General features: G+C 41.5%; 1 protein-coding gene across 2 annotated transcripts in view; it reads left to right on the top strand.

Annotated features, from left to right (window-relative positions):
- The window catches only part of pdgfc (platelet derived growth factor c), a 45,194-nt gene that overhangs the window by 1,705 nt on the left and 31,224 nt on the right, over positions 1–12,265 (top strand). The gene's annotated exons all lie outside the window — the stretch shown is intronic.

Here is a 12,265-nt window from a genome sequence, read left to right as displayed (position 1 = left end):
CCAAAAGTAGTCCATGGTGTTACTGAACCAGTTTGTTGAGCGCTGTGATGGCAGAGGGCACAAAGCTCTTGCCCAAACGAGCTTTTGCTTTTTTTCAGATCCAGGGTCTGTATGATGGGAGGAAGGTGAAAGGTTGAGGGAAGGTTGAGGGAAGGTTGAGGGAGCGTTCAGTGTTGTGCGCTATAGTGAGTAATTTGTGTGTGACACCTCATTTTCATATCTACCAGCATATTAAGTGGCTCCCGTATTGGTATTGTCTTTTTCTATTGGTATTGGTATTGGCTCAGCTTCAGCTCATTCCTCCACTATAAAAGAGCAACCGTAAGAGATTGTTACAATCAGAATCAGAATTATTTTAATAGCTAAGTACAATAAATGGTCCAAAATGTGTCTTGGTAAAACTGGTGCACAGGCATATGAACAGCTTAGAGAGTTTCACACTAGCACACAGTGTAAAAGGACAACAGGACATCACATAGAATACAGTACAAAAGGGAAGACGTATCCGATGGACAGTATACTCGTCATGCTACATTCAGCACTCAGTCTGCTGGAGCCGGTGGGCTTGGCCCTGTGTGAGGACATGCAGCGCTGACTTCACTGCAGCAACAGTGGGGGCCGGGAAATCAGAGCCTCCCGTCGGGATCTCCAGGTTTAATCAGGACGGCTGAGAAAGGAAAACAACGGGGAAGAGAGGGGAGGGGAGGAGAGGAGAGAAGAGAGAGAGAGGGTGGGTGGGAGAGAGGGTAGATGGGTGGGGTGCGAGCATGTTAAACCGTCAAAGAACTCTTTAAAACAGCGGTCACACGGCTGAGAACTAAGCTGGCCTGGCTGGCTGTAACCTTTGACTGGAGTGTCTGAGTGCGCACCGTTCTGGCACGCTTGATTGCTGATGCTCTGAGACGATTTGATATTGATCTGGAGGAGGGGAGAGAGCCAGACCTGTCTGGCATGTTTAGTAGTAGTTGCCTGGAGAGTTACGGTCCCCGGTCGTATTAAACTTGGCAAGAGGTGGCTGATGACTCTATAGATAGCTATCTGAGGGGTTTTGTCTCCCGCCGAGGCCAGAGGGCCAGTGCAGTGCAGAGTAACAATCATCTGACACTATAAATGATTTGGGCAAAAGAGGCTCAAAAAAAATTGTGAAATTAGCACAAACTCTGTTGTGGTCACAAATAATGTGAAGATTATGTTCCTCCACCATGAAAGGATTATGTGACAATAGCACGAATCGGACACGCCATTTTCACGTGTTTGTCACGTGTCTGTGTTTTGGTCATGGTTAATAGGAAAAACTTTTGCTGAAAATGAAAACTTCATTTGCGGTATAAAAATTCTTTGCATGAGTCGGAAATTGAACCCTGGTCACTGGAGTTGAAGGAAAATGTATCCACCTATCCACCACTCCAACCTCCACACTCTTACTTTCCACCACACGTGTTCCTCTCACTTTCAGTGCACAGAGGATGTTATTTGTATTTAAAGACATTGCGCTCATTTCACAGAATTTCATGATGATTTTTATTGACTTTAATTGCTATACATCACAGTGCAAAGGCAATGCAATCTTCATATAGTAAGATAAACCCTCTTATAAACTATCTGGGCACTTGATATAGTAAGGTGTTTTTATAGAAAGCTCACATTACAATCAGTGTTATTGGTACTCCTGTCCAACAAGATATGCTCACGCATATCACAATAAAACTATGCACTGCACCTTGTCTTGTCTGTCTAGCTTATTACACAATGGACTATAGGCTTGTTTCATTACACTGGGATAGCATTTGTTCATGTCATGCTACAGTGTTTACAATGTCTTTTTCCATTAGGCGGTGAGTTGCTGGCAGAGCAGTCAGCTATAACACTGCATCTCCAGCTACAGATAGATCTCAGCTTCCCAATCAAACAGGGCATCTCAGGGGCCGCCTCTTGAAATCACTTCTCACAGTTAAGTGGTCTGGCTTCTCTTTGCCGTAGAAGGCCATGTTTTCGCCACCACCTAGCCTAGCCCACCCATAAGCACAGGCCGAGATCTTATTAAAGGAATCCGGCTGAAGATATTTGTAGAAGATGCGGATTACCTGCGGATATTCCCACGTAACCCCCCCCTCAGCACCGCTGGAGGAAGGCAAGGAACGCGCTAGATCTGCCAACGATCACAGAGGCTGCTGTTCCTCTAAAGATTACGAGATTAGGGGGAGGAGTGGGGTTTATAGGGCTCACAGGCCAATGGGGCTAATGTGTAGTTTTCCACGTATACATACATGGGGGTTTGAGGATACTGAGGTGCATTGTGCATTCATGAGATTATGATGCAGACAAATAAACAGTTTATGACGGAAATTTAATAATGGGAGAGTGGGTGGCCTGGTTAGGTGTACTGTGACGCATGTACATCACACACTCACATAATGTGTGACTGCAATAGAACACTTAAATCAAACATTCACATGATGTATGACTGAACGCACATATTAAAAGCACATAGTAGTCTATGATTTTACTCCAGAGTTTTGTGAAACAAGTATTATGTTGCATACATACAAACTCAGCTAAAATCATACAAGATAGCCACCATCAACATGTTTTAGTGTTTTGTTCAGTTTAGGAACCAACGTCTCTCCCTGTCAGCCAATTGTTACCCAACTTCTCCTGGCTGGACCAACCAGAGTGGTTTATATAGCTGCAAGCCTCCTCTGCAGGCAGCTACCAGCATGGCCAGCTGGCACTCACGTTACCACTATGTTGTGTTAAGTGGTTTCCATAGTACTTAACTTTATGTTTTAATTTGAAATTACGATACGGCTGTAAAACTGGTGAAACAAAACTAGCAGGACTTGGAATCTCCATTCATTCTTTAATACAGGTCAGATGTTTCCTGAGCCTGCGTCCCTGGGAAAGCTTGCTTCCAGTTAGAAGAAGCTGTGCTTTGATGGATATGTTTGAAAATGAATGCAGCAATATGCAGTTAATCAATGTAGTGGGCAGTGCAATAGCGGCCGGTATGCTTGGCTGAATTAAACCCATCAAAGAAAATGGATGACTTGAATGTTCACTGAACTCAGTGGGAACCAAAAACTCAGAGGCCAACAATTACACTGAGTATATCACTATTGTCAGGCGAAAACCACATTATCTGAAGAGAGTAGGTTTTTCAGAAAGGTAAAACAGATTTGTTATTTTCTGAATGATGCCAATATATTTTTGAATTTGCACAATGGCTTTTTAAGAGGCTTCGTGGGCCCATCTGTCATGAAACTCACTAAACACATAAATTCCCATGTAAACTTTCAATTTAAGTAAGGAATAGAAAATCCCCAAATCTGCAGTTATGTGGTTTTTCAGGATAGCAGCTGTATGAACCTTCTGGATAGTTCCCCCTCACCTCCACCACTGAACACAGGCAGGTCTATGTCTCCTGGCAGGAGTAGTTTTTCCCCTCAACATCTAACTCCAGAGTGGGGGACCCTGGATAACAGTGTCTATGTTTTCCCTGTCAGCACTATTTGAACGTGGAGTGCTGTATTTGGCAAGCAAAGCATGCCACCGCCTGCCTGCTGTTTGTCATTTCGGGCAGCGAGTGTACATTCTCCCCCCCAAGCAGCCGAGTGAGTTTTCAAGGGATCTGGGTCACAGGTTTAAGCTCTACCGAAGGAGACGCGCTCTCCACAGCCACCGAGTCTGTCCTTTGCCCCGCCAAATCAACGTCAGCAGAGTTTTCTTTGCACTGACAGTGAATGCTTTGGTCAGAGCGGTCCTGAAGTCGGCGACAGGGCGGCGGTAGCAGCCCGGTCTCACAAAAGTTTGTGAAATGAGCACGGAGAGCATGATGTCTTAAAATGCAAATAACATGTTCCATGCATGAAAAGTGAGAGAAGTACATTACCACACCACAAAAGGATTACGTGGAAGAGACACGACTAGGAACAGCCAGTAATTTGACATTGAAATAGTGCGGTGGAAGGTGAGGTTGCGGAGGTTTTTCTTATTAAACAATTACCAAAACTTTACCCTAACCTTAACCAAATTGCTTTAGTTGTCTAACCTTAACCCTAACCTTAAGTGAAGTTGTTTTACATGTCTAAACTTAACCATTACATTTTCACGACAAGCATGTGAAAATGCAGTGTCCCATTTTAGCTATTGTCACATAATCTTTTTGCGGTGGAGGAACGTAATCTTCACGCTATTCGTGTCCACAACATGTAATCTGCATTTCAGAGTTGGTGCTCATTTCACAATTTTGTGGGACTGTGTTGGGTGCTATGGTAAAGTGTACAGAAGCAGGCTTGTGACTGGAAAGTTTACAGTTTGAATCATCGGACCGGACGGGAAAATCTGGGCAGGAAAAGTGAATGAATGCACTCCCATATCTCTACAGCTCCCACTGACGCGCCCTTGAGCAAGGCACTTAACCCCCAAGCTGCTCAGTGGCCAGCAGCAGAAGACTGTGTTGGGTGTTCTGAACAGCCACCAGGTGTGTCTGAAACAGTATGAATGGAAAGCGGTGTTGCTGAGGAAGCACATTCATGCTCAGCAAACATTCACTGGACAAATAATGGTTAAAAATAAGAGGCAGCATGCTCATATCTCTGTTGGGATGTTATTTGTTTCTCCTCTTTCAATTTCTCATCAGTACAGCCTCTTTAGTGGTTTCATTGTCCCGCCTCCATCTGCTGTTCTCCAATAAGAAACCCACTTCCTGAACTATTTCCAGTTTGTGGATAAGGAATGTCAGTGGGTTGCACCATCAGCTTTGCAGTGGTATTTCGAATGACAACACCAGGCTGGTGTCGAGCTTTGGCTTTGTCAACATTTCATTGTAAATATTTCCTCTGTTGAAAAGCAGCTATTGCATCAGCAGGCATAAAGATTTTACATTACCTCTTTCCGCTGCAAGCCAAATAGATGCAGATTAAATTTCGATCATTTAATGCGGCTTTGTTTCCTTATCTGTAAAATGAAATTACTCAAATAGAACAGCAATTTAGCTTCCTTAGAGGAAGAACTCAATGAATGTTATCAGCTGCCTGTGCACAGTGACTCAAGTACAGTAGCTACAGTCTGACTAACTGGCACAGAGCAAAGAAACTCACACATGAAGCAGACTAAAAAAAAAAACGACAAAACAAACAAAAAACTCAAGCAATTGTGAGTAGAGTGTGCATCCATGCCTCTAAGACTCCCAGAGGAGACAAACACATAAATTTAGCCTTCTAAACAAGGCACTGTAAATAGCCCTAGTGCTAACATTTACTTTGACAGGGAGAGGAAAGTGTCTGCCCGGTGCAGTCTAGACACGAAGGGTGGGGTATGTCTGCCTAAAGTCAGGATTACCTGTCAGAACAAATACCTGTCATTCACTGGGGGGTAGCATCATTTCCTCAGCTCCCTTTGTTTCTCTGCAGGACTGGCACAGCCTCGGATATGCTGATTATTGTCCTCACACACTTTTTGCTCATCCTCACATTGACATATTGCTGCTGTGGGCCAAAAACTGTATTTGCACAAAGGCAATTTTGCTTATTTTCTCATGTGTTTTTGAAATAGTGTTTTAGCAGGTTTCATGGGCCCAAGGGTCATGAAATTCACATGTAATTTTCACCTCAGATAAGACAAAAGAACAATAACATAACTGTAGTTATGCAGTTTATACAGTAGACATACCCTGAACTGCCATGAATATGCTTCAACTTCTTATCCTCACAATCATGTACATTAAAATGCTCAAACGTGCATTGAGGTATACATCAAAAGCTCAATTAGTAAGACAGTTTATGTATATTTTGCATTGAAAACTGAGCATGTCAAGGCAAGTGAAGCTATATATTTTATTATTATTATTACTATTAACAAAAACTAGCTTATCATAAATTATATTTTGAAGTGTTCAAAAAAATGATGGGAGCTCTGGAAACTGATGTTGATATCTAAATGTTGGCAGGTTGGATCTCAGGAAGATTAGCATTCCTGTGGTTTAAAAACTGATTCCCTCTCAAATAGAAGCCTCCATTAATAATACAATTGGATCAACGAGAGCCTCTGAGGATTGAAACACTGCCAGCGCTCTGCTGCTCTTATACGGACCTAAGATGTCCTGTGGGTATTGGCTGTCTTGAGGCAACTGGAATTCCATTGGACTAAAAATCTTGGCAGTGTGATGAGTTGACCTTGGTTACCGTCTCTGGAGGGCATGTCTGCATAGCTTGGCAGATGTCATCACCTCCTATCAGAGAGGTATTTCAAAGTGTCTTGTAATGACACTCCTCCTCCAACTCACTGGGCTTGGGCGTCACCTTGCAGTTGACTGACAAGGAGCTTGACCCAGAACGAGTGCTGAAGAGTCGCGCAGCTGCGTCTTCTATGATAGACCCAGTTTCTTCTTCTCTCTAGGTGAAGTTGATGGTAGCACTCGTCCGGTGTGGTTCAATGGGCACTAACATGGACAAGTGAAGGGGCTGGTTTCCTGCTGGGGCCACCCAAAAAAAAAAAAGCATCCACCAATGCACCAAATGGCATATCGCTGATTATGTGTGAAAACCTTGTAATTCCAATTTTGGTTATTTTTACTTCAACGGAAGCATTATATGGAAGAAGATTAGGGCCACGTGAAAAATGTATTTGGATTCTGAGAATAACGTCGGAATTCTGAGATTCATCTCAGAATTCTGACTTTAATCTCAGAGTTCTGACTTTAAACTCAGAATTCTGCTTCCGTAGGATTACATGGTCCTCTCTGTTGGGAAAATTCTCTGACCTCTTGGGCTTATAGACAATGTCAAAAATGCATTGTCTCCAAGCTAAAAACAAGGTTGTTTTCCTAGTTCCTGAAAAGTTGACATTTGGGAGATACAAGGTTTTCGCCTGACAGCAATGATATGTCACATTGCATTCCATTAGGTTATGTACATCGAGATTTGGAGTGACATAATGTTTCAATATCACAATAACAAAGAAAGCACATTTTTAGTTTTTATATGTTTTTATATGTCTTAATATGTTAACCGTTGTAACCACAAAATGACCAAAATGGATCTCAGGCAGCTGTTTGTGGGACTGTTGCTCAATAAAAAACAATAAAATAGTGTTTCAGTTTCATGTCTCCAGTATTTACTCCCAAAATTCCACAGGAAACAGTGTAGACAATGTAACAACATTTAGGGCTTGATAGCAAGAAAGACACCAGCTCGAAGGTCAGGCATTTTTTCACAAACAAACTCATCTGATTTCACTTAAAGATTTCTCCTCCCTCTCCATCATGATTTGAAGTTTTCCTCATGTGTGAAACCGAGCTACTAGATTCATTCGATACAGCAGAGACATTTCACAGTTATCAAGCACCATCATTAGCCATAGCTAATTTTGGAAAGCAGTGATGAGAGTTACTGAGGCGTGATCAGTCTCATGCAATTTAGAAAACCAGACCACAATTGACACCTCAGTGCAGTTATAGATATGAATTCCTGGTTTCAGCAGATAACATGAAAATAAAAGGAAGATATGTCACAGTCTGATCTGCTGACCTCAAAACATCAGTGTTTACTCGAGAATAAGTAATAAGTGAGCAATTATCAGCTAGTGCATTGAAGCAGATTGCATGCTTTTTGGAGCATGCCCAGTTGTGCCACCTCTTATGATATGTTCAAACTTTGCTTTATGTGACATTGTTCAATAGTAACAATGTTAAATACTAGTGTGTCATTTATTTTTGTGCCTTGTCAAACTGCAACAGCTCTGAAAAGGAGAAAGGCTCCTCTGGAACTGGACTAATACGTCATATCAGGTGTCTTCACATGTCTATACTGCAAAAGATATCCATCTTAACAAGTCCTTTAATCTTGTAGTCTTATGTCATAAAATAAAATTTCACCCCATTGAGATATATTTTCACTTAATCTAAGATAAATAGATTTCTTGACTCAATACAAGAATAAATCACTTGTTAGGATGGATATTTTTTGCAGTTTAGCCACATATGCTGCAGGTTAGAGATGCTACTGGGACGTTGGGGTTGGTTGGATGGAGCTCATCCGATTATTATTCATGCATAGCTGAACTACTGTACATCTTTAATGGATGTGGTTTTTGCTGCATGTGTTGTTCATGTAGCACACAGTGCGCCATGGAGGTGCAACTACACTCAAACATTCATCCACTCCGAGTCTATATGGAGACATTTTTCTTGTTTTCAGTTCATATTGCTTAAATTACTCACAAGACTAACTCATAACTCATGCATGCCCATGGAAATCAAACCCCCACTGTGTCTTCTTTATGTGCCATCTGAGGAGAGTGAGAAAAGAACCAGAAACTATTAAATGGAGATGTGAAATATCCCAGCTCTAATGCATTTAGGGGGGTGGAAATAAAAAACGCACCTGTCCCAGTAATCATCGGTGCAGCGCCGTCCCATGCTAGCTGGATTATGTCACCTCGCACATGGTGAGACGTGATATACGACGCTATGCCACTGGCATACAGAGACGGTAACCCAATCACACATACTATTTTGAGAATGTATGGCTTTTCCCAAAGCACAAATAGGTATTCGGTGCAGACTGGATACGCTCAGCCGCGGCATGCTTACACTTGGTTCCCCATGGGAGGGTATCCATTTCTACGGCCCAAATGGAATGAAAATGCACATTAGCTATTAGGTCTTATGTCTGACTAGAATGATTCCAGCAACTGTGCGTCATATGTGTGTGTGTGTGTGTGTGTGTTGCTGTCTGCATACCAAGCAGGATCTGCAGCAATCTCCAATCTCTCTTAACAAAATAAAAGAGAAATTACCTTTTCTCCCTGGTTCTCAAGGCAGCTTCTCAATAATACATGATCATTCTACAGCACTGGAATAGCTGTTTCACTTTCTGTCTGAGAGCTGCGGCTCTGACCCTGACACTCCTCACTACCGGTTGCTTGTAATGTTGGTGATCTGGGAATTTACTCTACTGTTGCACTTGTTAGTCACTTTGCCCAAGAGTCACCGCTAAATTACTAAAATGTAATCTAGTTGACCAGGGGGGACGACATACTATAATAACCCTCGGATTAGGGCTGAAAGATATTGAGAAAAAACTCTTAATTGCAAGTTTTTCTTGTCAGAATCTTTTCAGAACTTTAAAATTGTTTAAAGAAAAGTGAGTATGATGAAAGGTTTTCACCAATATTGTACTTGATTCATGAACCAAAGATTACCTGAAGCTCTAAAACACCTTGTCTAGAAATCCAGTTTTGATGCCCCTCTCTTAAGCAATTAATTGCTGCCTCTGCGATTTGGAAATTGCAGAAGTTCATAATGCGATTGTGATTTTTCTTTTATTAATTGTTCAGATCTACCTCAGATTAGATTTTTTTACTGTACAGTTTCAAAAAGTATGACAAGACCTTTACTTGTGCTCTTTCCTTTCATTCCCAGTTGTTCCTGGAGGAAACCCTCATGATGAATGAATCTATAAGAACTGATACAAACTCTGTAATGTCTATACGTCCTGCACTGTATGTGAGGTGCCGATGCCCTTGTACCGATGTCTCAACATGTACTGCGAGATTCTATAAATTGTTGATACGTCTCTGCACACATGTTGCCATGACAAATCTCTGTACATGTATTGTACTTGATGATTAAAAGGGATTCAGATTCTGGTTGTGATTAAGCAGTTGGTACAGAGGTGTGGAGAGGAGAGGGCTCCCTGCCCAGATACGGCATGGCTCAGTACCAAGAGGCGTACAACTTATGACAAATCCAGTCATGTGGCATAAATGCGAGCAAATATAAGTACGATCTAGAATTACACACAGCGAGTAGGTGGTGTAATCAGAGGATGTCAAACAAGCTTAGAGCTGGAAGTAACATAATATATGCCATTTGGTGCATGCTTTTGCCATGGCTGCAGGGAGACTGTGGATTAATGTTTCCCAAAGCATCAGACCAGCCAAATCAGTTGAAAATCTTAAAATCTTTTTTTCCACTGGCTTTTCACTTGGTCTGACATGTTCTTTTATTCTCCATTGCTCTTATTACGTGCTTTTGACGACGCTATTATTTCCCTTGCATCTTCATTTTGCTATTGGCGTTCCATTCTCCTTTTTCCCCTGTTTTGTAAAGGCGTCACAGTACTGGCAACACTGTTTGATTGACAGGTGATGTCTGGAAAGTGCAGCGCAGAAACACCACAGCAATGACTGCCTGGCACCAAAGATGTCACAAAAATTTAAAAAAAAACCCACTGAGGATCTTATGGAATACCGCTTTAAAGCTGTATGAAAACGACTGATCAGATTGTTGAATATTCTCACTGTGTACGTCACACCCCAGTTCTGGCTCCTCAAGACTCTTTCACTCCATTTTCTCATTCATAGGGAAAGATCGTGCGATAACAGCTTGAAAGGAGGCCTTGTGAATGCATAATATAGAGAGACTGAGAGACTCTGTAACAGGAGTATGACAGGTTACCAACCAGTTAGCGGCAAAGGTGTTAAGCCCCCCTCCTCCTCCTTCTTTCTCGGCATCTTACATCTGTTCAGCTGTTTCTAATTAGAGCTTTTACAGACGCCGGCATTAAAATGGCCCCGGAACCACGCCAACTAATGAGACGCCATTGACAAGGCAGATCTGTCATGCACTACTCTATTTGTCAAACTCTATCTTTCATTTTATGCCCTGACAGCCAAAGTTTGTTCTACACTTTGTCTCCCTTCACACCTGTTGACAGGCCTTAGTCGAGATTTAAAGCGGGTCACTGAGTTGGCTTGTTTCTGGCGCAGGTTGCAATGCATCAGATGCTCATGGTGATGGATTTTCTCAGGCAGATCATTGACATGTCTGTATGCATGCTTTGGACTTGAAAAATTCTTCACCGCTCCGTCGGTGCCAACATTTCCATTATGCTGAGTAGAGTCAATCCATCAAACTGCTCTTGCGAAGGATTTTTTATTTACTGATACAAAAATGTTTCCCGTTTGATGAGAATAGCGCGGTTGAAATCTACATTAGGTTCATCCAGCTGCATATATTAAAATGATTAGATTTCTGACATGCCATTACATTTCAAGATAGCACTGAAGCCTGGGGGAAATGTCCATAACACAAGCATTTCTTGTCCAAATATCTTATCCAGAAATACAAATCTTAATAATGAGATCACTTGCATTCAAAATAATGGGGTCCTGCAGCATTAAAACAAGGCAGTGTATGAGAGAGAGGAGTTTAATTCCAAAATAAGATAACTGCAATTTGAAAAAATGAACATTTGCCCTAAAAAAATGATTGATAGTGAAAAAAATTAAACAAATGATGATACTTTTTTGAGGATAGCAGCTGAATTTAGACCTTGGTTGACAAAATTCTAACAAATTGGATCCTCTTTATCCTAGAGATACTGAATGATGAACTTCAGGTTATGATGTTTTTTTTCCCCAAATGGATTTATGGCATTTTGTAATCAAAATTCTCTAGACATGAAGTTTACCATATTGAGTGAATCAAGTCTTTGCAGTGGTATGGCTCTAATAATCAGTCTCACAAAGCTCTGCTTGTCTCTTCCATTCAGAATGGGGAATAATATATCACTAAGACAGTACTATAATGGATCCGTCTACATTGTATTTTCTTAGGGCAATATAAATTGTATTCCATTTTTTATGGATTCCTCACATAACTTTTGTCCTAAAGGATCCCTCCTTCTCAGCTCTGCACACACAGATAAACAACCCCCCAGGATGTTTTTCATAATGGTCAACAAGACAATCAGTTTCAGCCTTTAGGACAGTGTATAAAGTACTACAGGGGTCATAACATCTCTATGTAAGTAACGTTGCATACAGATTTAATTACTGACTGATGTGAGTCTACTAATCTCTCTCCCATCTTCTCTCCCTTATATGCACTCATCTGAAATGTTGACGAAAAGGAAAATTCACCAAAGAGGATTTGGTAGTTGTGTCCTGTGTTGTTGTTTTTTGTTTTTTTTACAGTTAATTGCCACTGTAGCTTCAGGGCTGTAACTGTTTCTCCATGGAAGGGGTAACTTGGGGGTCGCTGTCCTCATTCACCTCTCGAGAAGAGCTTTGCATTTTAAGAAAGTAGAAGTATTTCACCCAGATGCACATATCCACTTTGAAAGTGCATCAGAGAGAGAAGCATCTGTTTCATAACCATTCATCTTGGGAGGTAATTAGACAGCTATTGTTCCTTAAATGCAGCCGCATGAATATTCATTGTTTCTAAAGATAATATAAAGCTTTTAGCGGCTGGCAGTAT

Source organism: Centroberyx gerrardi, chromosome 16, assembly GCF_048128805.1.
Source record: "Centroberyx gerrardi isolate f3 chromosome 16, fCenGer3.hap1.cur.20231027, whole genome shotgun sequence".
NCBI classification, from domain to species: Eukaryota; Metazoa; Chordata; class Actinopteri; order Beryciformes; family Berycidae; genus Centroberyx; species Centroberyx gerrardi.
This window is presented reverse-complemented; position numbering and strand designations above follow the sequence as displayed.